Source organism: Phocoena phocoena, chromosome 19 (assembly GCF_963924675.1).
Source record: "Phocoena phocoena chromosome 19, mPhoPho1.1, whole genome shotgun sequence".
NCBI classification, from domain to species: domain Eukaryota; kingdom Metazoa; phylum Chordata; class Mammalia; order Artiodactyla; family Phocoenidae; genus Phocoena; species Phocoena phocoena.
Genome location: NC_089237.1, coordinates 39,154,350 through 39,174,349, shown reverse-complemented (window position 1 = coordinate 39,174,349; position 20,000 = coordinate 39,154,350). Strand labels below are relative to the sequence as shown.

At 77.0% G+C, this 20,000-nt stretch overlaps 19 non-coding genes across 19 annotated transcripts; all 19 read left to right on the top strand.

Annotated features, from left to right (window-relative positions):
- The first annotated feature begins 770 nt into the window (after positions 1-770).
- Positions 771-889, top strand: LOC136139897 (5S ribosomal RNA). Its single transcript, XR_010657402.1, has one exon. It is a non-coding gene; the product is annotated as a 5S ribosomal RNA (ribosomal RNA).
- A 924-nt stretch (positions 890-1,813) lies between these two features.
- Positions 1,814-1,932, top strand: LOC136139885 (5S ribosomal RNA). The gene has a single exon (XR_010657391.1). It is a non-coding gene; the product is annotated as a 5S ribosomal RNA (ribosomal RNA).
- Positions 1,933-2,833: 901 nt separating this feature from the next.
- On the top strand, positions 2,834-2,952 carry LOC136139873 (5S ribosomal RNA). Its single transcript, XR_010657380.1, has one exon. It is a non-coding gene; the product is annotated as a 5S ribosomal RNA (ribosomal RNA).
- A 924-nt stretch (positions 2,953-3,876) lies between these two features.
- On the top strand, positions 3,877-3,995 carry LOC136139418 (5S ribosomal RNA). Its single transcript, XR_010656955.1, has one exon. It is a non-coding gene; the product is annotated as a 5S ribosomal RNA (ribosomal RNA).
- A 901-nt stretch (positions 3,996-4,896) lies between these two features.
- Positions 4,897-5,015, top strand: LOC136139861 (5S ribosomal RNA). The gene has a single exon (XR_010657369.1). It is a non-coding gene; the product is annotated as a 5S ribosomal RNA (ribosomal RNA).
- A 901-nt stretch (positions 5,016-5,916) lies between these two features.
- On the top strand, positions 5,917-6,035 carry LOC136139850 (5S ribosomal RNA). The gene has a single exon (XR_010657358.1). It is a non-coding gene; the product is annotated as a 5S ribosomal RNA (ribosomal RNA).
- A 924-nt stretch (positions 6,036-6,959) lies between these two features.
- Positions 6,960-7,078, top strand: LOC136139838 (5S ribosomal RNA). The gene has a single exon (XR_010657347.1). It is a non-coding gene; the product is annotated as a 5S ribosomal RNA (ribosomal RNA).
- A 924-nt stretch (positions 7,079-8,002) lies between these two features.
- On the top strand, positions 8,003-8,121 carry LOC136139826 (5S ribosomal RNA). The gene has a single exon (XR_010657336.1). It is a non-coding gene; the product is annotated as a 5S ribosomal RNA (ribosomal RNA).
- A 924-nt stretch (positions 8,122-9,045) lies between these two features.
- Positions 9,046-9,164, top strand: LOC136139815 (5S ribosomal RNA). The gene has a single exon (XR_010657325.1). It is a non-coding gene; the product is annotated as a 5S ribosomal RNA (ribosomal RNA).
- A 924-nt stretch (positions 9,165-10,088) lies between these two features.
- On the top strand, positions 10,089-10,207 carry LOC136139803 (5S ribosomal RNA). The gene has a single exon (XR_010657313.1). It is a non-coding gene; the product is annotated as a 5S ribosomal RNA (ribosomal RNA).
- Positions 10,208-11,108: 901 nt separating this feature from the next.
- Positions 11,109-11,227, top strand: LOC136139464 (5S ribosomal RNA). The gene has a single exon (XR_010656999.1). It is a non-coding gene; the product is annotated as a 5S ribosomal RNA (ribosomal RNA).
- Positions 11,228-12,128: 901 nt separating this feature from the next.
- Positions 12,129-12,247, top strand: LOC136139791 (5S ribosomal RNA). Its single transcript, XR_010657302.1, has one exon. It is a non-coding gene; the product is annotated as a 5S ribosomal RNA (ribosomal RNA).
- Positions 12,248-13,171: 924 nt separating this feature from the next.
- Positions 13,172-13,290, top strand: LOC136139779 (5S ribosomal RNA). Its single transcript, XR_010657291.1, has one exon. It is a non-coding gene; the product is annotated as a 5S ribosomal RNA (ribosomal RNA).
- A 924-nt stretch (positions 13,291-14,214) lies between these two features.
- On the top strand, positions 14,215-14,333 carry LOC136139768 (5S ribosomal RNA). Its single transcript, XR_010657280.1, has one exon. It is a non-coding gene; the product is annotated as a 5S ribosomal RNA (ribosomal RNA).
- Positions 14,334-15,257: 924 nt separating this feature from the next.
- Positions 15,258-15,376, top strand: LOC136139757 (5S ribosomal RNA). The gene has a single exon (XR_010657269.1). It is a non-coding gene; the product is annotated as a 5S ribosomal RNA (ribosomal RNA).
- A 901-nt stretch (positions 15,377-16,277) lies between these two features.
- Positions 16,278-16,396, top strand: LOC136139746 (5S ribosomal RNA). Its single transcript, XR_010657258.1, has one exon. It is a non-coding gene; the product is annotated as a 5S ribosomal RNA (ribosomal RNA).
- A 972-nt stretch (positions 16,397-17,368) lies between these two features.
- On the top strand, positions 17,369-17,487 carry LOC136139734 (5S ribosomal RNA). The gene has a single exon (XR_010657247.1). It is a non-coding gene; the product is annotated as a 5S ribosomal RNA (ribosomal RNA).
- Positions 17,488-18,411: 924 nt separating this feature from the next.
- LOC136139722 (5S ribosomal RNA) lies at positions 18,412-18,530 on the top strand. Its single transcript, XR_010657236.1, has one exon. It is a non-coding gene; the product is annotated as a 5S ribosomal RNA (ribosomal RNA).
- Positions 18,531-19,454: 924 nt separating this feature from the next.
- Positions 19,455-19,573, top strand: LOC136139711 (5S ribosomal RNA). Its single transcript, XR_010657225.1, has one exon. It is a non-coding gene; the product is annotated as a 5S ribosomal RNA (ribosomal RNA).
- The last annotated feature ends 427 nt before the right edge of the window (positions 19,574-20,000 follow it).

Below are 20,000 nucleotides of genomic sequence, written 5' to 3'. Positions count from 1 at the left end.
CCGGGCGGCCAGAAGGCGGCCCCGGAAGGCAGCCGCACCCCGGACGCTCCCGGGGTGGCTGGCCCGGACCCAGAATCCGCCGCGGGCCCGGTTGCCGTCCTTTCGGCCAGCGAGCCCCTCGACCTGCACCTGGCCGCCCCCACTGGCGCCCAGCCCCGCTGCCGCCACCTGTGCGCCGGTGTGTCCCGCCACAGCTCCCTCCGGCAGAAGCCCCGCCTCCGCCGTGTCGCCGCGGCCGGGTGCGGGAGCGGGATCGAGGGCCGGGGCCGCTTCCCCGGGCCTGCCGGCCACCAGGGGCGGGCTCCTGAGCTCGGCGGGTGGTGTGCGGGCAAGGGTGGCCTTGCCGGGGCTGAGGGGCCGTGGCGACGCAATGGTGGCTCCCAGTGGCTTCGGGCCAGCTGCTGTCGGGCAGCAGGGCCGGCCCGGGCTGCGGCCGGGCTGCGCCTAGCGCCGCGTGGGCGGGCAGGGGCGATGCCCCAGGGACCGCGGGCCCCGGGCCCCGAAGCCCCCGGGGCCACGTCCCTGTGAGCGACGTGCGGGATCTTGGGCGGGGCGCCAAGCGCCGAAGGGTTTGCTGGGTCACGCCGGCCCTCGGCTGGGAGGTGGTGGCCAAACCCTCCGCCACCGCCCGATACCCGAGACGTCCGTTCCCCCTGCCTGGGCGGGCGGCGGGGTCCCGCCGGGGCGGGCTGACCGCCGGGCTGGCTGGCCCTAAGGCGCCAGCGCCAGCGCAACTGGGCCTCAAGAGGCAGCCCGCGGTCCCCGCCCCCGTCTACGGCCATACCACCCTGAACGCGCCCGATCTCGTCTGATCTCGGAAGCTAAGCAGGGTCGGGCCTGGTTAGTACTTGGATGGGAGACCGCCTGGGAATACCGGGTGCTGTAGGCTTTTTGCCTCCCGCTCCGCCTTCTCCTTTACTCGCCCGCGGGCGGTGGCCGCCGGCTCCGCCCCCGCCGGGCCCCGCTGCAGGCCCCACCTCCTCAGGCCCCTCCCACCACGGCGCGCGTGCGCCGGAGGGGCCGCTCCCCGCCGGCCCGGCCGGCCGGGCGGCCAGAAGGCGGCCCCGGAAGGCAGCCGCACCCCGGACGCTCCCGGGGTGGCTGGCCCGGACCCAGAATCCGCCGCGGGCCCGGTTGCCGTCCTTTCGGCCAGCGAGCCCCTCGACCTGCACCTGGCCGCCCCCACTGGCGCCCAGCCCCGCTGCCGCCACCTGTGCGCCGGTGTGTCCCGCCACAGCTCCCTCCGGCAGAAGCCCCGCCTCCGCCGTGTCGCCGCGGCCGGGTGCGGGAGCGGGATCGAGGGCCGGGGCCGCTTCCCCGGGCCTGCCGGCCACCAGGGGCGGGCTCCTGAGCTCGGCGGGTGGTGTGCGGGCAAGGGTGGCCTTGCCGGGGCTGAGGGGCCGTGGCGACGCAATGGTGGCTCCCAGTGGCTTCGGGCCAGCTGCTGTCGGGCAGCAGGGCCGGCCCGGGCTGCGGCCGGGCTGCGCCTAGCGCCGCGTGGGCGGGCAGGGGCGATGCCCCAGGGACCGCGGGCCCCGGGCCCCGAAGCCCCCGGGGCCACGTCCCTGTGAGCGACGTGCGGGATGTTGGGCGGGGCGCCAAGCGCCAAAGGGTTTGCTGGGTCACGCCGGCCCTCGGCTGGGAGGTGGTGGCCAAACCCTCCGCCACCGCCCGATACCCGAGACGTCCGTTCCCCCTGCCTGGGCGGGCGGCGGGGTCCCGCCGGGGCGGGCTGACCGCCGGGCTGGCTGGCCCTAAGGCGCCAGCGCCAGCGCAACTGGGCCTCAAGAGGCAGCCCGCGGTCCCCGCCCCCGTCTACGGCCATACCACCCTGAACGCGCCCGATCTCGTCTGATCTCGGAAGCTAAGCAGGGTCGGGCCTGGTTAGTACTTGGATGGGAGACCGCCTGGGAATACCGGGTGCTGTAGGCTTTTTGCCTCCCGCTCCGCCTTCTCCTTTACTCGCCCGCGGGCGGTGGCCGCCGGCTCCGCCCCCGCCGGGCCCCGCTGCAGGCCCCACCTCCTCAGGCCCCTCCCACCACGGCGCGCGTGCGCCGGTGGGGCCGCTCCCCGCCGGCCCGGCCGGCCGGGCGGCCAGAAGGCGGCCCCGGAAGGCAGCCGCACCCCGGACGCTCCCGGGGTGGCTGGCCCGGACCCAGAATCCGCCGCGGGCCCGGTTGCCGTCCTTTCGGCCAGCGAGCCCCTCGACCTGCACCTGGCCGCCCCCACTGGCGCCCAGCCCCGCTGCCGCCACCTGTGCGCCGGTGTGTCCCGCCACAGCTCCCTCCGGCAGAAGCCCCGCCTCCGCCGTGTCGCCGCGGCCGGGTGCGGGAGCGGGATCGAGGGCCGGGGCCGCTTCCCCGGGCCTGCCGGCCACCAGGGGCGGGCTCCTGAGCTCGGCGGGTGGTGTGCGGGCAAGGGTGGCCTTGCCGGGGCTGAGGGGCCGTGGCGACGCAATGGTGGCTCCCAGTGGCTTCGGGCCAGCTGCTGTCGGGCAGCAGGGCCGGCCCGGGCTGCGGCCGGGCTGCGCCTAGCGCCGCGTGGGCGGGCAGGGGCGATGCCCCAGGGACCGCGGGCCCCGGGCCCCGAAGCCCCCGGGGCCACGTCCCTGTGAGCGACGTGCGGGATCTTGGGCGGGGCGCCAAGCGCCGAAGGGTTTGCTGGGTCACGCCGGCCCTCGGCTGGGAGGTGGTGGCCAAACCCTCCGCCACCGCCCGATACCCGAGACGTCCGTTCCCCCTGCCTGGGCGGGCTGACCGCCGGGCTGGCTGGCCCTAAGGCGCCAGCGCCAGCGCAACTGGGCCTCAAGAGGCAGCCCGCGGTCCCTGCCCCCGTCTACGGCCATACCACCCTGAACGCGCCCGATCTCGTCTGATCTCGGAAGCTAAGCAGGGTCGGGCCTGGTTAGTACTTGGATGGGAGACCGCCTGGGAATACCGGGTGCTGTAGGCTTTTTGCCTCTCGCTCCGCCTTCTCCTTTACTCGCCCGCGGGCGGTGGCCGCCGGCTCCGCCCCCGCCGGGCCCCGCTGCAGGCCCCACCTCCTCAGGCCCCTCCCACCACGGCGCGCGTGCGCCGGAGGGGCCGCTCCCCGCCGGCCCGGCCGGCCGGGCGGCCAGAAGGCGGCCCCGGAAGGCAGCCGCACCCCGGACGCTCCCGGGGTGGCTGGCCCGGACCCAGAATCCGCCGCGGGCCCGGTTGCCGTCCTTTCGGCCAGCGAGCCCCTCGACCTGCACCTGGCCGCCCCCACTGGCGCCCAGCCCCGCTGCCGCCACCTGTGCGCCGGTGTGTCCCGCCACAGCTCCCTCCGGCAGAAGCCCCGCCTCCGCCGTGTCGCCGCGGCCGGGTGCGGGAGCGGGATCGAGGGCCGGGGCCGCTTCCCCGGGCCTGCCGGCCACCAGGGGCGGGCTCCTGAGCTCGGCGGGTGGTGTGCGGGCAAGGGTGGCCTTGCCGGGGCTGAGGGGCCATGGCGACGCAATGGTGGCTCCCAGTGGCTTCGGGCCAGCTGCTGTCGGGCAGCAGGGCCGGCCCGGGCTGCGGCCGGGCTGCGCCTAGCGCCGCGTGGGCGGGCAGGGGCGATGCCCCAGGGACCGCGGGCCCCGGGCCCCGAAGCCCCCGGGCCCACGTCCCTGTGAGCGACGTGCGGGATCTTGGGCGGGGCGCCAAGCGCCGAAGGGTTTGCTGGGTCACGCCGGCCCTCGGCTGGGAGGTGGTGGCCAAACCCTCCGCCACCGCCCGATACCCGAGACGTCCGTTTCCCCTGCCTGGGCGGGCGGCGGGGTCCCGCCGGGGCGGGCTGACCGCCGGGCTGGCTGGCCCTAAGGCGCCAGCGCCAGCGCAACTGGGCCTCAAGAGGCAGCCCGCGGTCCCCGTCCCCGTCTACGGCCATACCACCCTGAACGCGCCCGATCTCGTCTGATCTCGGAAGCTAAGCAGGGTCGGGCCTGGTTAGTACTTGGATGGGAGACCCCCTGGGAATACCGGGTGCTGTAGGCTTTTTGCCTCCCGCTCCGCCTTCTCCTTTACTCGCCCGCGGGCGGTGGCCGCCGGCTCCGCCCACGCCGGGCCCCGCTGCAGGCCCCACCTCCTCAGGCCCCTCCCACCACGGCGCGCGTGCGCCGGAGGGGCCGCTCCCCGCCGGCCCGGCCGGCCGGGCGGCCAGAAGGCGGCCCCGGAAGGCAGCCGCACCCCGGACGCTCCCGGGGTGGCTGGCCCGGACCCAGAATCCGCCGCGGGCCCGGTTGCCGTCCTTTCGGCCAGCGAGCCCCTCGACCTGCACCTGGCCGCCCCCACTGGCGCCCAGCCCCGCTGCCGCCACCTGTGCGCCGGTGTGTCCCGCCACAGCTCCCTCCGGCAGAAGCCCCGCCTCCGCCGTGTCGCCGCGGCCGGGTGCGGGAGCGGGATCGAGGGCCGGGGCCGCTTCCCCGGGCCTGCCGGCCACCAGGGGCGGGCTCCTGAGCTCGGCGGGTGGTGTGCGGGCAAGGGTGGCCTTGCCGGGGCTGAGGGGCCGTGGCGACGCAATGGTGGCTCCCAGTGGCTTCGGGCCAGCTGCTGTCGGGCAGCAGGGCCGGCCCGGGCTGCGGCCGGGCTGCGCCTAGCGCCGCGTGGGCGGGCAGGGGCGATGCCCCAGGGACCGCGGGCCCCGGGCCCCGAAGCCCCCGGGGCCACGTCCCTGTGAGCGACGTGCGGGATCTTGGGCGGGGCGCCAAGCGCCGAAGGGTTTGCTGGGTCACGCCGGCCCTCGGCTGGGAGGTGGTGGCCAAACCCTCCGCCACCGCCCGATACCCGAGACGTCCGTTCCCCCTGCCTGGGCGGGCTGACCGCCGGGCTGGCTGGCCCTAAGGCGCCAGCGCCAGCGCAACTGGGCCTCAAGAGGCAGCCCGCGGTCCCCGCCCCCGTCTACGGCCATACCACCCTGAACGCGCCCGATCTCGTCTGATCTCGGAAGCTAAGCAGGGTCGGGCCTGGTTAGTACTTGGATGGGAGACCGCCTGGGAATACCGGGTGCTGTAGGCTTTTTGCCTCCCGCTCCGCCTTCTCCTTTACTCGCCCGTGGGCGGTGGCCGCCGGCTCCGCCCCCGCCGGGCCCCGCTGCAGGCCCCACCTCCTCAGGCCCCTCCCACCACGGCGCGCGTGCGCCGGAGGGGCCGCTCCCCGCCGGCCCGGCCGGCCGGGCGGCCAGAAGGCGGCCCCGGAAGGCAGCCGCACCCCGGACGCTCCCGGGGTGGCTGGCCCGGACCCAGAATCCGCCGCGGGCCCGGTTGCCGTCCTTTCGGCCAGCGAGCCCCTCGACCTGCACCTGGCCGCCCCCACTGGCGCCCAGCCCCGCTGCCGCCACCTGTGCGCCGGTGTGTCCCGCCACAGCTCCCTCCGGCAGAAGCCCCGCCTCCGCCGTGTCGCCGCGGCCGGGTGCGGGAGCGGGATCGAGGGCCGGGGCCGCTTCCCCGGGCCTGCCGGCCACCAGGGGCGGGCTCCTGAGCTCGGCGGGTGGTGTGCGGGCAAGGGTGGCCTTGCCGGGGCTGAGGGGCCGTGGCGACGCAATGGTGGCTCCCAGTGGCTTCGGGCCAGCTGCTGTCGGGCAGCAGGGCCGGGCCGGGCTGCGGCCGGGCTGCGCCTAGCGCCGCGTGGGCGGGCAGGGGCGATGCCCCAGGGACCGCGGGCCCCGGGCCCCGAAGCCCCCGGGGCCACGTCCCTGTGAGCGACGTGCGGGATCTTGGGCGGGGCGCCAAGCGCCGAAGGGTTTGCTGGGTCACGCCGGCCCTCGGCTGGGAGGTGGTGGCCAAACCCTCCGCCACCGCCCGATACCCGAGACGTCCGTTCCCCCTGCCTGGGCGGGCTGACCGCCGGGCTGGCTGGCCCTAAGGCGCCAGCGCCAGCGCAACTGGGCCTCAAGAGGCAGCCCGCGGTCCCCGCCCCCGTCTACGGCCATACCACCCTGAACGCGCCCGATCTCGTCTGATCTCGGAAGCTAAGCAGGGTCGGGCCTGGTTAGTACTTGGATGGGAGACCGCCTGGGAATACCGGGTGCTGTAGGCTTTTTGCCTCCCGCTCCGCCTTCTCCTTTACTCGCCCGCGGGCGGTGGCCGCCGGCTCCGCCCCCGCCGGGTCCCGCTGCAGGCCCCACCTCCTCAGGCCCCTCCCACCACGGCGCGCGTGCGCCGGAGGGGCCGCTCCCCGCCGGCCCGGCCGGCCGGGCGGCCAGAAGGCGGCCCCGGAAGGCAGCCGCACCCCGGACGCTCCCGGGGTGGCTGGCCCGGACCCAGAATCCGCCGCGGGCCCGGTTGCCGTCCTTTCGGCCAGCGAGCCCCTCGACCTGCACCTGGCCGCCCCCACTGGCGCCCAGCCCCGCTGCCGCCACCTGTGCGCCGGTGTGTCCCGCCACAGCTCCCTCCGGCAGAAGCCCCGCCTCCGCCGTGTCGCCGCGGCCGGGTGCGGGAGCGGGATCGAGGGCCGGGGCCGCTTCCCCGGGCCTGCCGGCCACCAGGGGCGGGCTCCTGAGCTCGGCGGGTGGTGTGCGGGCAAGGGTGGCCTTGCCGGGGCTGAGGGGCCGTGGCGACGCAATGGTGGCTCCCAGTGGCTTCGGGCCAGCTGCTGTCGGGCAGCAGGGCCGGCCCGGGCTGCGGCCGGGCTGCGCCTAGCGCCGCGTGGGCGGGCAGGGGCGATGCCCCAGGGACCGCGGGCCCCGGGCCCCGAAGCCCCCGGGGCCACGTCCCTGTGAGCGACGTGCGGGATCTTGGGCGGGGCGCCAAGCGCCGAAGGGTTTGCTGGGTCACGCCGGCCCTCGGCTGGGAGGTGGTGGCCAAACCCTCCGCCACCGCCCGATACCCGAGACGTCCGTTCCCCCTGCCTGGGCGGGCGGCGGGGTCCCGCCGGGGCGGGCTGACCGCCGGGCTGGCTGGCCCTAAGGCGCCAGCGCCAGCGCAACTGGGCCTCAAGAGGCAGCCCGCGGTCCCCGCCCCCGTCTACGGCCATACCACCCTGAACGCGCCCGATCTCGTCTGATCTCGGAAGCTAAGCAGGGTCGGGCCTGGTTAGTACTTGGATGGGAGACCGCCTGGGAATACCGGGTGCTGTAGGCTTTTTGCCTCCCGCTCCGCCTTCTCCTTTACTCGCCTGCGGGCGGTGGCCGCCGGCTCCGCCCCCGCCGGGCCCCGCTGCAGGCCCCACCTCCTCAGGCCCCTCCCACCACGGCGCGCGTGCGCCGGAGGGGCCGCTCCCCGCCGGCCCGGCCGGCCGGGCGGCCAGAAGGCGGCCCCGGAAGGCAGCCGCACCCCGGACGCTCCCGGGGTGGCTGGCCCGGACCCAGAATCCGCCGCGGGCCCGGTTGCCGTCCTTTCGGCCAGCGAGCCCCTCGACCTGCACCTGGCCGCCCCCACTGGCGCCCAGCCCCGCTGCCGCCACCTGTGCGCCGGTGTGTCCCGCCACAGCTCCCTCCGGCAGAAGCCCCGCCTCCGCCGTGTCGCCGCGGCCGGGTGCGGGAGCGGGATCGAGGGCCGGGGCCGCTTCCCCGGGCCTGCCGGCCACCAGGGGCGGGCTCCTGAGCTCGGCGGGTGGTGTGCGGGCAAGGGTGGCCTTGCCGGGGCTGAGGGGCCGTGGCGACGCAATGGTGGCTCCCAGTGGCTTCGGGCCAGCTGCTGTCGGGCAGCAGGGCCGGCCCGGGCTGCGGCCGGGCTGCGCCTAGCGCCGCGTGGGCGGGCAGGGGCGATGCCCCAGGGACCGCGGGCCCCGGGCCCCGAAGCCCCCGGGGCCACGTCCCTGTGAGCGACGTGCGGGATCTTGGGCGGGGCGCCAAGCGCCGAAGGGTTTGCTGGGTCACGCCGGCCCTCGGCTGGGAGGTGGTGGCCAAACCCTCCGCCACCGCCCGATACCCGAGACGTCCGTTCCCCCTGCCTGGGCGGGCGGCGGGGTCCCGCCGGGGCGGGCTGACCGCCGGGCTGGCTGGCCCTAAGGCGCCAGCGCCAGCGCAACTGGGCCTCAAGAGGCAGCCCGCGGTCCCCGCCCCCGTCTACGGCCATACCACCCTGAACGCGCCCGATCTCGTCTGATCTCGGAAGCTAAGCAGGGTCGGGCCTGGTTAGTACTTGGATGGGAGACCGCCTGGGAATACCGGGTGCTGTAGGCTTTTTGCCTCCCGCTCCGCCTTCTCCTTTACTCGCCCGCGGGCGGTGGCCGCCGGCTCCGCCCCCGCCGGGCCCCGCTGCAGGCCCCACCTCCTCAGGCCCCTCCCACCACGGCGCGCGTGCGCCGGAGGGGCCGCTCCCCGCCGGCCCGGCCGGCCGGGCGGCCAGAAGGCGGCCCCGGAAGGCAGCCGCACCCCGGACGCTCCCGGGGTGGCTGGCCCGGACCCAGAATCCGCCGCGGGCCCGGTTGCCGTCCTTTCGGCCAGCGAGCCCCTCGACCTGCACCTGGCCGCCCCCACTGGCGCCCAGCCCCGCTGCCGCCACCTGTGCGCCGGTGTGTCCCGCCACAGCTCCCTCCGGCAGAAGCCCCGCCTCCGCCGTGTCGCCGCGGCCGGGTGCGGGAGCGGGATCGAGGGCCGGGGCCGCTTCCCCGGGCCTGCCGGCCACCAGGGGCGGGCTCCTGAGCTCGGCGGGTGGTGTGCGGGCAAGGGTGGCCTTGCCGGGGCTGAGGGGCCGTGGCGACGCAATGGTGGCTCCCAGTGGCTTCGGGCCAGCTGCTGTCGGGCAGCAGGGCCGGCCCGGGCTGCGGCCGGGCTGCGCCTAGCGCCGCGTGGGCGGGCAGGGGCGATGCCCCAGGGACCGCGGGCCCCGGGCCCCGAAGCCCCCGGGGCCACGTCCCTGTGAGCGACGTGCGGGATCTTGGGCGGGGCGCCAAGCGCCGAAGGGTTTGCTGGGTCACGCCGGCCCTCGGCTGGGAGGTGGTGGCCAAACCCTCCGCCACCGCCCGATACCCGAGACGTCCGTTCCCCCTGCCTGGGCGGGCGGCGGGGTCCCGCCGGGGCGGGCTGACCGCCGGGCTGGCTGGCCCTAAGGCGCCAGCGCCAGCGCAACTGGGCCTCAAGAGGCAGCCCGCGGTCCCCGCCCCCGTCTACGGCCATACCACCCTGAACGCGCCCGATCTCGTCTGATCTCGGAAGCTAAGCAGGGTCGGGCCTGGTTAGTACTTGGATGGGAGACCGCCTGGGAATACCGGGTGCTGTAGGCTTTTTGCCTCCCGCTCCGCCTTCTCCTTTACTCGCCCGCGGGCGGTGGCCGCCGGCTCCGCCCCCGCCGGGCCCCGCTGCAGGCCCCACCTCCTCAGGCCCCTCCCACCACGGCGCGCGTGCGCCGGAGGGGCCGCTCCCCGCCGGCCCGGCCGGCCGGGCGGCCAGAAGGCGGCCCCGGAAGGCAGCCGCACCCCGGACGCTCCCGGGGTGGCTGGCCCGGACCCAGAATCCGCCGCGGGCCCGGTTGCCGTCCTTTCGGCCAGCGAGCCCCTCGACCTGCACCTGGCCGCCCCCACTGGCGCCCAGCCCCGCTGCCGCCACCTGTGCGCCGGTGTGTCCCGCCACAGCTCCCTCCGGCAGAAGCCCCGCCTCCGCCGTGTCGCCGCGGCCGGGTGCGGGAGCGGGATCGAGGGCCGGGGCCGCTTCCCCGGGCCTGCCGGCCACCAGGGGCGGGCTCCTGAGCTCGGCGGGTGGTGTGCGGGCAAGGGTGGCCTTGCCGGGGCTGAGGGGCCGTGGCGACGCAATGGTGGCTCCCAGTGGCTTCGGGCCAGCTGCTGTCGGGCAGCAGGGCCGGCCCGGGCTGCGGCCGGGCTGCGCCTAGCGCCGCGTGGGCGGGCAGGGGCGATGCCCCAGGGACCGCGGGCCCCGGGCCCCGAAGCCCCCGGGGCCACGTCCCTGTGAGCGACGTGCGGGATATTGGGCGGGGCGCCAAGCGCCGAAGGGTTTGCTGGGTCACGCCGGCCCTCGGCTGGGAGGTGGTGGCCAAACCCTCCGCCACCGCCCGATACCCGAGACGTCCGTTCCCCCTGCCTGGGCGGGCGGCGGGGTCCCGCCGGGGCGGGCTGACCGCCGGGCTGGCTGGCCCTAAGGCGCCAGCGCCAGCGCAACTGGGCCTCAAGAGGCAGCCCGCGGTCCCCGCCCCCGTCTACGGCCATACCACCCTGAACGCGCCCGATCTCGTCTGATCTCGGAAGCTAAGCAGGGTCGGGCCTGGTTAGTACTTGGATGGGAGACCGCCTGGGAATACCGGGTGCTGTAGGCTTTTTGCCTCCCGCTCCGCCTTCTCCTTTACTCGCCCGCGGGCGGTGGCCGCCGGCTCCGCCCCCGCCGGGCCCCGCTGCAGGCCCCACCTCCTCAGGCCCCTCCCACCACGGCGCGCGTGCACCGGAGGGGCCGCTCCCCGCCGGCCCGGCCGGCCGGGCGGCCAGAAGGCGGCCCCGGAAGGCAGCCGCACCCCAGACGCTCCCGGGGTGGCTGGCCCGGACCCAGAATCCGCCGCGGGCCCGGTTGCCGTCCTTTCGGCCAGCGAGCCCCTCGACCTGCACCTGGCCGCCCCCACTGGCGCCCAGCCCCGCTGCCGCCACCTGTGCGCCGGTGTGTCCCGCCACAGCTCCCTCCGGCAGAAGCCCCGCCTCCGCCGTGTCGCCGCGGCCGGGTGCGGGAGCGGGATCGAGGGCCGGGGCCGCTTCCCCGGGCCTGCCGGCCACCAGGGGCGGGCTCCTGAGCTCGGCGGGTGGTGTGCGGGCAAGGGTGGCCTTGCCGGGGCTGAGGGGCCGTGGCGACGCAATGGTGGCTCCCAGTGGCTTCGGGCCAGCTGCAGTCGGGCAGCAGGGCCGGCCCGGGCTGCGGCCGGGCTGCGCCTAGCGCCACGTGGGCGGGCAGGGGCGATGCCCCAGGGACCGCGGGCCCCGGGCCCCGAAGCCTCCGGGGCCACGTCCCTGTGAGCGACGTGCGGGATCTTGGGCGGGGCGCCAAGCGCCGAAGGGTTTGCTGGGTCACGCCGGCCCTCGGCTGGGAGGTGGTGGCCAAACCCTCCGCCACCGCCCGATACCCGAGACGTCCGTTCCCCCTGCCTGGGCGGGCTGACCGCCGGGCTGGCTGGCCCTAAGGCGCCAGCGCCAGCGCAACTGGGCCTCAAGAGGCAGCCCGCGGTCCCCGCCCCCGTCTACGGCCATACCACCCTGAACGCGCCCGATCTCGTCTGATCTCGGAAGCTAATCAGGGTCGGGCCTGGTTAGTACTTGGATGGGAGACCGCCTGGGAATACCGGGTGCTGTAGGCTTTTTGCCTCCCGCTCCGCCTTCTCCTTTACTCGCCCGCGGGCGGTGGCCGCCGGCTCCGCCCCCGCCGGGCCCCGCTGCAGGCCCCACCTCCTCAGGCCCCTCCCACCACGGCGCGCGTGCGCCGGAGGGGCCGCTCCCCGCCAGCCCGGCCGGCCGGGCGGCCAGAAGGCGGCCCCGGAAGGCAGCCGCACCCCGGACGCTCCCGGGGTGGCTGGCCCGGACCCAGAATCCGCCGCGGGCCCGGTTGCCGTCCTTTCGGCCAGCGAGCCCCTCGACCTGCACCTGGCCGCCCCCACTGGCGCCCAGCCCCGCTGCCGCCACCTGTGCGCCGGTGTGTCCCGCCACAGCTCCCTCCGGCAGAAGCCCCGCCTCCGCCGTGTCGCCGCGGCCGGGTGCGGGAGCGGGATCGAGGGCCGGGGCCGCTTCCCCGGGCCTGCCGGCCACCAGGGGCGGGCTCCTGAGCTCGGCGGGTGGTGTGCGGGCAAGGGTGGCCTTGCCGGGGCTGAGGGGCCGTGGCGACGCAATGGTGGCTCCCAGTGGCTTCGGGCCAGCTGCTGTCGGGCAGCAGGGCCGGCCCGGGCTGCGGCCGGGCTGCGCCTAGCGCCGCGTGGGCGGGCAGGGGCGATGCCCCAGGGACCGCGGGCCCCGGGCCCCGAAGCCCCCGGGGCCACGTCCCTGTGAGCGACGTGCGGGATCTTGGGCGGGGCGCCAAGCGCCGAAGGGTTTGCTGGGTCACGCCGGCCCTCGGCTGGGAGGTGGTGGCCAAACCCTCCGCCACCGCCCGATACCCGAGACGTCCGTTCCCCCTGCCTGGGCGGGCTGACCGCCGGGCTGGCTGGCCCTAAGGCGCCAGCGCCAGCGCAACTGGGCCTCAAGAGGCAGCCCGCGGTCCCTGCCCCCGTCTACGGCCATACCACCCTGAACGCGCCCGATCTCGTCTGATCTCGGAAGCTAAGCAGGGTCGGGCCTGGTTAGTACTTGGATGGGAGACCGCCTGGGAATACCGGGTGCTGTAGGCTTTTTGCCTCCCGCTCCGCCTTCTCCTTTACTCGCCCGCGGGCGGTGGCCGCCGGCTCCGCCCCCGCCGGGCCCCGCTGCAGGCCCCACCTCCTCAGGCCCCTCCCACCACGGCGCGCGTGCGCCGGAGGGGCCGCTCCCCGCCGGCCCGGCCGGCCGGGCGGCCAGAAGGCGGCCCCGGAAGGCAGCCGCACCCCGGACGCTCCCGGGGTGGCTGGCCCCGACCCAGAATCCGCCGCGGGCCCGGTTGCCGTCCTTTCGGCCAGCGAGCCCCTCGACCTGCACCTGGCCGCCCCCACTGGCGCCCAGCCCCGCTGCCGCCACCTGTGCGCCGGTGTGTCCCGCCACAGCTCCCTCCGGCAGAAGCCCCGCCTCCGCCGTGTTGCCGCGGCCGGGTGCGGGAGCGGGATCGAGGGCCGGGGCCGCTTCCCCGGGCCTGCCGGCCACCAGGGGCGGGCTCCTGAGCTCGGCGGGTGGTGTGCGGGCAAGGGTGGCCTTGCCGGGGCTGAGGGGCCGTGGCGACGCAATGGTGGCTCCCAGTGGCTTCGGGCCAGCTGCTGTCGGGCAGCAGGGCCGGCCCGGGCTGCGGCCGGGCTGCGCCTAGCGCCGCGTGGGCGGGCAGGGGCGATGCCCCAGGGACCGCGGGCCCCGGGCCCCGAAGCCCCCGGGGCCACGTCCCTGTGAGCGACGTGCGGGATGTTGGGCGGGGCGCCAAGCGCCGAAGGGTTTGCTGGGTCACGCCGGCCCTCGGCTGGGAGGTGGTGGCCAAACCCTCCGCCACCGCCCGATACCCGAGACGTCCGTTCCCCCTGCCTGGGCGGGCGGCGGGGTCCCGCCGGGGCGGGCTGACCGCCGGGCTGGCTGGCCCTAAGGCGCCAGCGCCAGCGCAACTGGGCCTCAAGAGGCAGCCCGCGGTCCCCGTCCCCGTCTACGGCCATACCACCCTGAACGCGCCCGATCTCGTCTGATCTCGGAAGCTAAGCAGGGTCGGGCCTGGTTAGTACTTGGATGGGAGACCGCCTGGGAATACCGGGTGCTGTAGGCTTTTTGCCTCCCGCTCCGCCTTCTCCTTTACTCGCCCGCGGGCGGTGGCCGCCGGCTCCGCCCCCGCCGGGCCCCGCTGCAGGCCCCACCTCCTCAGGCCCCTCCCACCACGGCGCGCGTGCGCCGGAGGGGCCGCTCCCCGCCGGCCCGGCCGGCCGGGCGGCCAGAAGGCGGCCCCGGAAGGCAGCCGCACCCCGGACGCTCCCGGGGTGGCTGGCCCGGACCCAGAATCCGCCGCGGGCCCGGTTGCCGTCCTTTCGGCCAGCGAGCCCCTCGACCTGCACCTGGCCGCCCCCACTGGCGCCCAGCCCCGCTGCCGCCACCTGTGCGCCGGTGTGTCCCGCCACAGCTCCCTCCGGCAGAAGCCCCGCCTCCGCCGTGTCGCCGCGGCCGGGTGCGGGAGCGGGATCGAGGGCCGGGGCCGCTTCCCCGGGCCTGCCGGCCACCAGGGGCGGGCTCCTGAGCTCGGCGGGTGGTGTGCGGGCAAGGGTGGCCTTGCCGGGGCTGAGGGGCCGTGGCGACGCAATGGTGGCTCCCAGTGGCTTCGGGCCAGCTGCTGTCGGGCAGCAGGGCCGGCCCGGGCTGCGGCCGGGCTGCGCCTAGCGCCGCGTGGGCGGGCAGGGGCGATGCCCCAGGGACCGCGGGCCCCGGGCCCCGAAGCCCCCGGGGCCACGTCCCTGTGAGCGACGTGCGGGATCTTGGGCGGGGCGCCAAGCGCCGAAGGGTTTGCTGGGTCACGCCGGCCCTCGGCTGGGAGGTGGTGGCCAAACCCTCCGCCACCGCCCGATACCCGAGACGTCCGTTCCCCCTGCCTGGGCGGGCGGCGGGGTCCCGCCGGGGCGGGCTGACCGCCGGGCTGGCTGGCCCTAAGGCGCCAGCGCCAGCGCAACTGGGCCTCAAGAGGCAGCCCGCGGTCCCCGCCCCCGTCTACGGCCATACCACCCTGAACGCGCCCGATCTCGTCTGATCTCGGAAGCTAAGCAGGGTCGGGCCTGGTTAGTACTTGGATGGGAGACCGCCTGGGAATACCGGGTGCTGTAGGCTTTTTGCCTCCCGCTCCGCCTTCTCCTTTACTCGCCCGCGGGCGGTGGCCGCCGGCTCCGCCCCCGCCGGGCCCCGCTGCAGGCCCCACCTCCTCAGGCCCCTCCCACCACGGCGCGCGTGCGCCGGAGGGGCCGCTCCCCGCCGGCCCGGCCGGCCGGGCGGCCAGAAGGCGGCCCCGGAAGGCAGCCGCACCCCGGACGCTCCCGGGGTGGCTGGCCCGGACCCAGAATCCGCCGCGGGCCCGGTTGCCGTCCTTTCGGCCAGCGAGCCCCTCGACCTGCACCTGGCCGCCCCCACTGGCGCCCAGCCCCGCTGCCGCCACCTGTGCGCCGGTGTGTCCCGCCACAGCTCCCTCCGGCAGAAGCCCCGCCTCCGCCGTGTCGCCGCGGCCGGGTGCGGGAGCGGGATCGAGGGCCGGGGCCGCTTCCCCGGGCCTGCCGGCCACCAGGGGCGGGCTCCTGAGCTCGGCGGGTGGTGTGCGGGCAAGGGTGGCCTTGCCGGGGCTGAGGGGCCGTGGCGACGCAATGGTGGCTCCCAGTGGCTTCGGGCCAGCTGCTGTCGGGCAGCACGGCCGGCCCGGGCTGCGGCCGGGCTGCGCCTAGCGCCGCGTGGGCGGGCAGGGGCGATGCCCCAGGGACCGCGGGCCCCGGGCCCCGAAGCCCACGGGGCCACGTCCCTGTGAGCGACGTGCGGGATCTTGGGCGGGGCGCCAAGCGCCGTAGGGTTTGCTGGGTCACGCCGGCCCTCGGCTGGGAGGTGGTGGCCAAACCCTCCGCCACCGCCCGATACCCGAGACGTCCGTTCCCCCTGCCTGGGCGGGCGGCGGGGTCCCGCCGGGGCGGGCTGACCGCCGGGCTGGCTGGCCCTAAGGCGCCAGCGCCAGCGCAACTGGGCCTCAAGAGGCAGCCCGCGGTCCCCGCCCCCGTCTACGGCCATACCACCCTGAACGCGCCCGATCTCGTCTGATCTCGGAAGCTAAGCAGGGTCGGGCCTGGTTAGTACTTGGATGGGAGACCGCCTGGGAATACCGGGTGCTGTAGGCTTTTTGCCTCCCGCTCCGCCTTCTCCTTTACTCGCCCGCGGGCGGTGGCCGCCGGCTCCGCCCCCGCCGGGCCCCGCTGCAGGCCCCACCTCCTCAGGCCCCTCCCACCACGGCGCGCGTGCGCCGGAGGGGCCGCTCCCCGCCGGCCCGGCCGGCCGGGCGGCCAGAAGGCGGCCCCGGAAGGCAGCCGCACCCCGGACGCTCCCGGGGTGGCTGGCCCGGACCCAGAATCCGCCGCGGGCCCGGTTGCTGTCCTTTCGGCCAGCGAGCCCCTCGACCTGCACCTGGCCGCCCCCACTGGCGCCCAGCCCCGCTGCCGCCACCTGTGCGCCGGTGTGTCCCGCCACAGCTCCCTCCGGCAGAAGCCCCGCCTCCGCCGTGTCGCCGCGGCCGGGTGCGGGAGCGGGATCGAGGGCCGGGGCCGCTTCCCCGGGCCTGCCGGCCACCAGGGGCGGGCTCCTGAGCTCGGCGGGTGGTGTGCGGGCAAGGGTGGCCTTGCCGGGGCTGAGGGGCCGTGGCGACGCAATGGTGGCTCCCAGTGGCTTCGGGCCAGCTGCTGTCGGGCAGCAGGGCCGGCCCGGGCTGCGGCCGGGCTGCGCCTAGCGCCGCGTGGGCGGGCAGGGGCGATGCCCCAGGGACCGCGGGCCCCGGGCCCCGAAGCCTCCGGGGCCACGTCCCTGTGAGCGACGTGCGGGATCTTGGGCGGGGCGCCAAGCGCCGAAGGGTTTGCTGGGTCACGCCGGCCCTCGGCTGGGAGGTGGTGGCCAAACCCTCCGCCACCGCCCGATACCCGAGACGTCCGTTCCCCCTGCCTGGGCGGGCTGACCGCCGGGCTGGCTGGCCCTAAGGCGCCAGCGCCAGCGCAACTGGGCCTCAAGAGGCAGCCCGCGGTCCCCGCCCCCGTCTACGGCCATACCACCCTGAACGCGCCCGATCTCGTCTGATCTCGGAAGCTAAGCAGGGTCGGGCCTGGTTAGTACTTGGATGGGAGACCGCCTGGGAATACCGGGTGCTGTAGGCTTTTTGCCTCCCGCTCCGCCTTCTCCTTTACTCGCCCGCGGGCGGTGGCCGCCGGCTCCGCCCCCGCCGGGCCCCGCTGCAGGCCCCACCTCCTCAGGCCCCTCCCACCACGGCGCGCGCGCGCGCGTGTGTGTGTGTGTGTGTGTGTGCGTGCGCGCGCGCGCGGGTGCGCCGGAGGGGCCGCTCCCCGCCGGCACGGCCGGCCGGGCGGCCAGAAGGCGGCCCCGGAAGGCAGCCGCACCCCGGACGCTCCCGGGGTGGCTGGCCCGGACCCAGAATCCGCCGCGGGCCCGGTTGCCGTCCTTTCGGCCAGCGAGCCCCTCGACCTGCACCTGGCCGCCCCCACTGGCGCCCAGCCCCGCTGCCGCCACCTGTGCGCCGGTGTGTCCCGCCACAGCTCCCTCCGGCAGAAGCCCCGCCTCCGCCGTGTCGCCGCGGCCGGGTGCGGGAGCGGGATCGAGGGCCGGGGCCGCTTCCCCGGGCCTGCCGGCCACCAGGGGCGGGCTCCTGAGCTCGGCGGGTGGTGTGCGGGCAAAGGTGGCCTTGCCGGGGCTGAGGGGCCGTGGCGACGCAATGGTGGCTCCCAGTGGCTTCGGGCCAGCTGCTGTCGGGCAGCAGGGCCGGCCCGGGCTGCGGCCGGGCTGCGCCTAGCGCCGCGTGGGCGGGCAGGGGCGATGCCCCAGGGACCGCGGGCCCCGGGCCCCGAAGCCTCCGGGGCCACGTCCCTGTGAGCGACGTGCGGGATGTTGGGCGGGGCGCCAAGCGCCGAAGGGTTTGCTGGGTCACGCCCGCCCTCGGCTGGGAGGTGGTGGCCAAACCCTCCGCCACCGCCCGATACACGAGACGTCCGTTCCCCCTGCCTGGGCGGGCGGCGGGGTCCCGCCGGGGCGGGCTGACCGCCGGGCTGGCTGGCCTTAAGGCGCCAGCGCCAGCGCAACTGGGCCTCAAGAGGCAGCCCGCGGGCCCCGCCCCCGTCTACGGCCATACCACCCTGAACGCGCCCGATCTCGTCTGATCTCGGAAGCTAAGCAGGGTCGGGCCTGGTTAGTACTTGGATGGGAGACCGCCTGGGAATACCGGGTGCTGTAGGCTTTTTGCCTCCCGCTCCGCCTTCTCCTTTACTCGCCCGCGGGCGGTGGCCGCCGGCTCCGCCCCCGCCGGGCCCCGCTGCAGGCCCCACCTCCTCAGGCCCCTCCCAACACGGCACGCGTGCGCCGGAGGGGCCGCTCCCCGCCGGCCCGGCCGGCCGGGCGGCCAGAAGGCGGCCCCGGAAGGCAGCCGCACCCCGGACGCTCCCGGGGTGGCTGGCCCGGACCCAGAATCCGCCGCGGGCCCGGTTGCCGTCCTTTCGGCCAGCGAGCCCCTCGACCTGCACCTGGCCGCCCCCACTGGCGCCCAGCCCCGCTGCCGCCACCTGTGCGCCGGTGTGTCCCGCCACAGCTCCCTCCGGCAGAAGCCCCGCCTCCGCCGTGTCGCCGCGGCCGGGTGCGGGAGCGGGATCGAGGGCCGGGGCCGCTTCCCCGGGCCTGCCGGCCACCAGGGGCGGGCTCCAGAGCTCGGCGGGTGGTGTGCGGGCAAGGGTGGCCTTGCCGGGGCTGAGGGGCCGTGGCGACGCAATGGTGGCTCCCAGTGGCTTCGGGCCAGCTGCTGTCGGGCAGCAGGGCCGGCCCGGGCTGCGGCCGGGCTGCGCCTATCGCCGCGTGGGCGGGCAGGGGCGATGCCCCAGGGACCGCGGGCCCCGGGCCCCGAAGCCTCCGGGGCCACGTCCCTGTGAGCGACGTGCGGGATGTTGGGCGGGGCGCCAAGCGCCGAAGGGTTTGCTGGGTCACGCCGGCCCTCGGCTGGGAGGTGGTGGCCAAACCCTCCGCCACCGCCCGATACACGAGACGTCCGTTCCCCCTGCCTGGGCGGGCGGCGGGGTCCCGCCGGGGCGGGCTGACCGCCGGGCTGGCTGGCCCTAAGGCGCCAGCGCCAGCGCAACTGGGCCTCAAGAGGCAGCCCGCGGTCCCCGCCCCCGTCTACGGCCATACCACCCTGAACGCGCCCGATCTCGTCTGATCTCGGAAGCTAAGCAGGGTCGGGCCTGGTTAGTACTTGGATGGGAGACCGCCTGGGAATACCGGGTGCTGTAGGCTTTTTGCCTCCCGCTCCGCCTTCTCCTTTACTCGCCCGCGGGCGGTGGCCGCCGGCTCCGCCCCAGCCGGGCCCCGCTGCAGGCCCCACCTCCTCAGGCCCCTCCCAACACGGCGCGCGTGCGCCGGAGGGGCCGCTCCCCGCCGGCCCGGCCGGCCGGGCGGCCAGAAGGCGGCCCCGGAAGGCAGCCGCACCCCGGACGCTCCCGGGGTGGCTGGCCCGGACCCAGAATCCGCCGCGGGCCCGGTTGCCGTCCTTTCGGCCAGCGAGCCCCTCGACCTGCACCTGGCCGCCCCCACTGGCGCCCAGCCCCGCTGCCGCCACCTGTGCGCCGGTGTGTCCCGCCACAGCTCCCTCCGGCAGAAGCCCCGCCTCCGCCGTGTCGCCGCGGCCGGGTGCGGGAGCGGGATCGAGGGCCGGGGCCGCTTCCCCGGGCCTGCCGGCCACCAGGGGCGGGCTCCTGAGCTCGGCGGGTGGTGTGCGGGCAAAGGTGGCCTTGCCGGGCCTGAGGGGCCGTGGCGACGCAATGGTGGCTCCCAGTGGCTTCGGGCCAGCTGCTGTCGGGCAGCAGGGCCGGCCCGGGCTGCGGCCGGGCTGCGCCTAGCGCCGCGTGGGCGGGCAGGGGCGATGCCCCAGGGACCGCGGGCCCCGGGCCCCGAAGCCTCCGGGGCCACGTCCCTGTGAGCGACGTGCGGGATGTTGGGCGGGGCGCCAAGCGCCGAAGGGTTTGCTGGGTCACGCCCGCCCTCGGCTGGGAGGTGGTGGCCAAACCCTCCGCCACCGCCCGATACACGAGACGTCCGTTCCCCCTGCCTGGGCGGGCGGCGGGGTCCCGCCGGGGCGGGCTGACCGCCGGGCTGGCTGGCCTTAAGGCGCCAGCGCCAGCGCAACTGGGCCTCAAGAGGCAGCCCGCGGGCCCCGCCCCCGTCTACGGCCATACCACCCTGAACGCGCCCGATCTCGTCTGATCTCGGAAGCTAAGCAGGGTCGGGCCTGGTTAGTACTTGGATGGGAGACCGCCTGGGAATACCGGGTGCTGTAGGCTTTTTGCCTCCCGCTCCGCCTTCTCCTTTACTCGCCCGCGGGCGGTGGCCGCCGGCTCCGCCCCCGCCGGGCCCCGCTGCAGGCCCCACCTCCTCAGGCCCCTCCCAACACGGCACGCGTGCGCCGGAGGGGCCGCTCCCCGCCGGCCCGGCCGGCCGGGCGGCCAGAAGGCGGCCCCGGAAGGCAGCCGCACCCCGGACGCTCCCGGGGTGGCTGGCCCGGACCCAGAATCCGCCGCGGGCCCGGTTGCCGTCCTTTCGGCCAGCGAGCCCCTCGACCTGCACCTGGCCGCCCCCACTGGCGCCCAGCCCCGCTGCCGCCACCTGTGCGCCGGTGTGTCCCGCCACAGCTCCCTCCGGCAGAAGCCCCGCCTCCGCCGTGTCGCCGCGGCCGGGTGCGGGAGCGGGATCGAGGGCCGGGGCCGCTTC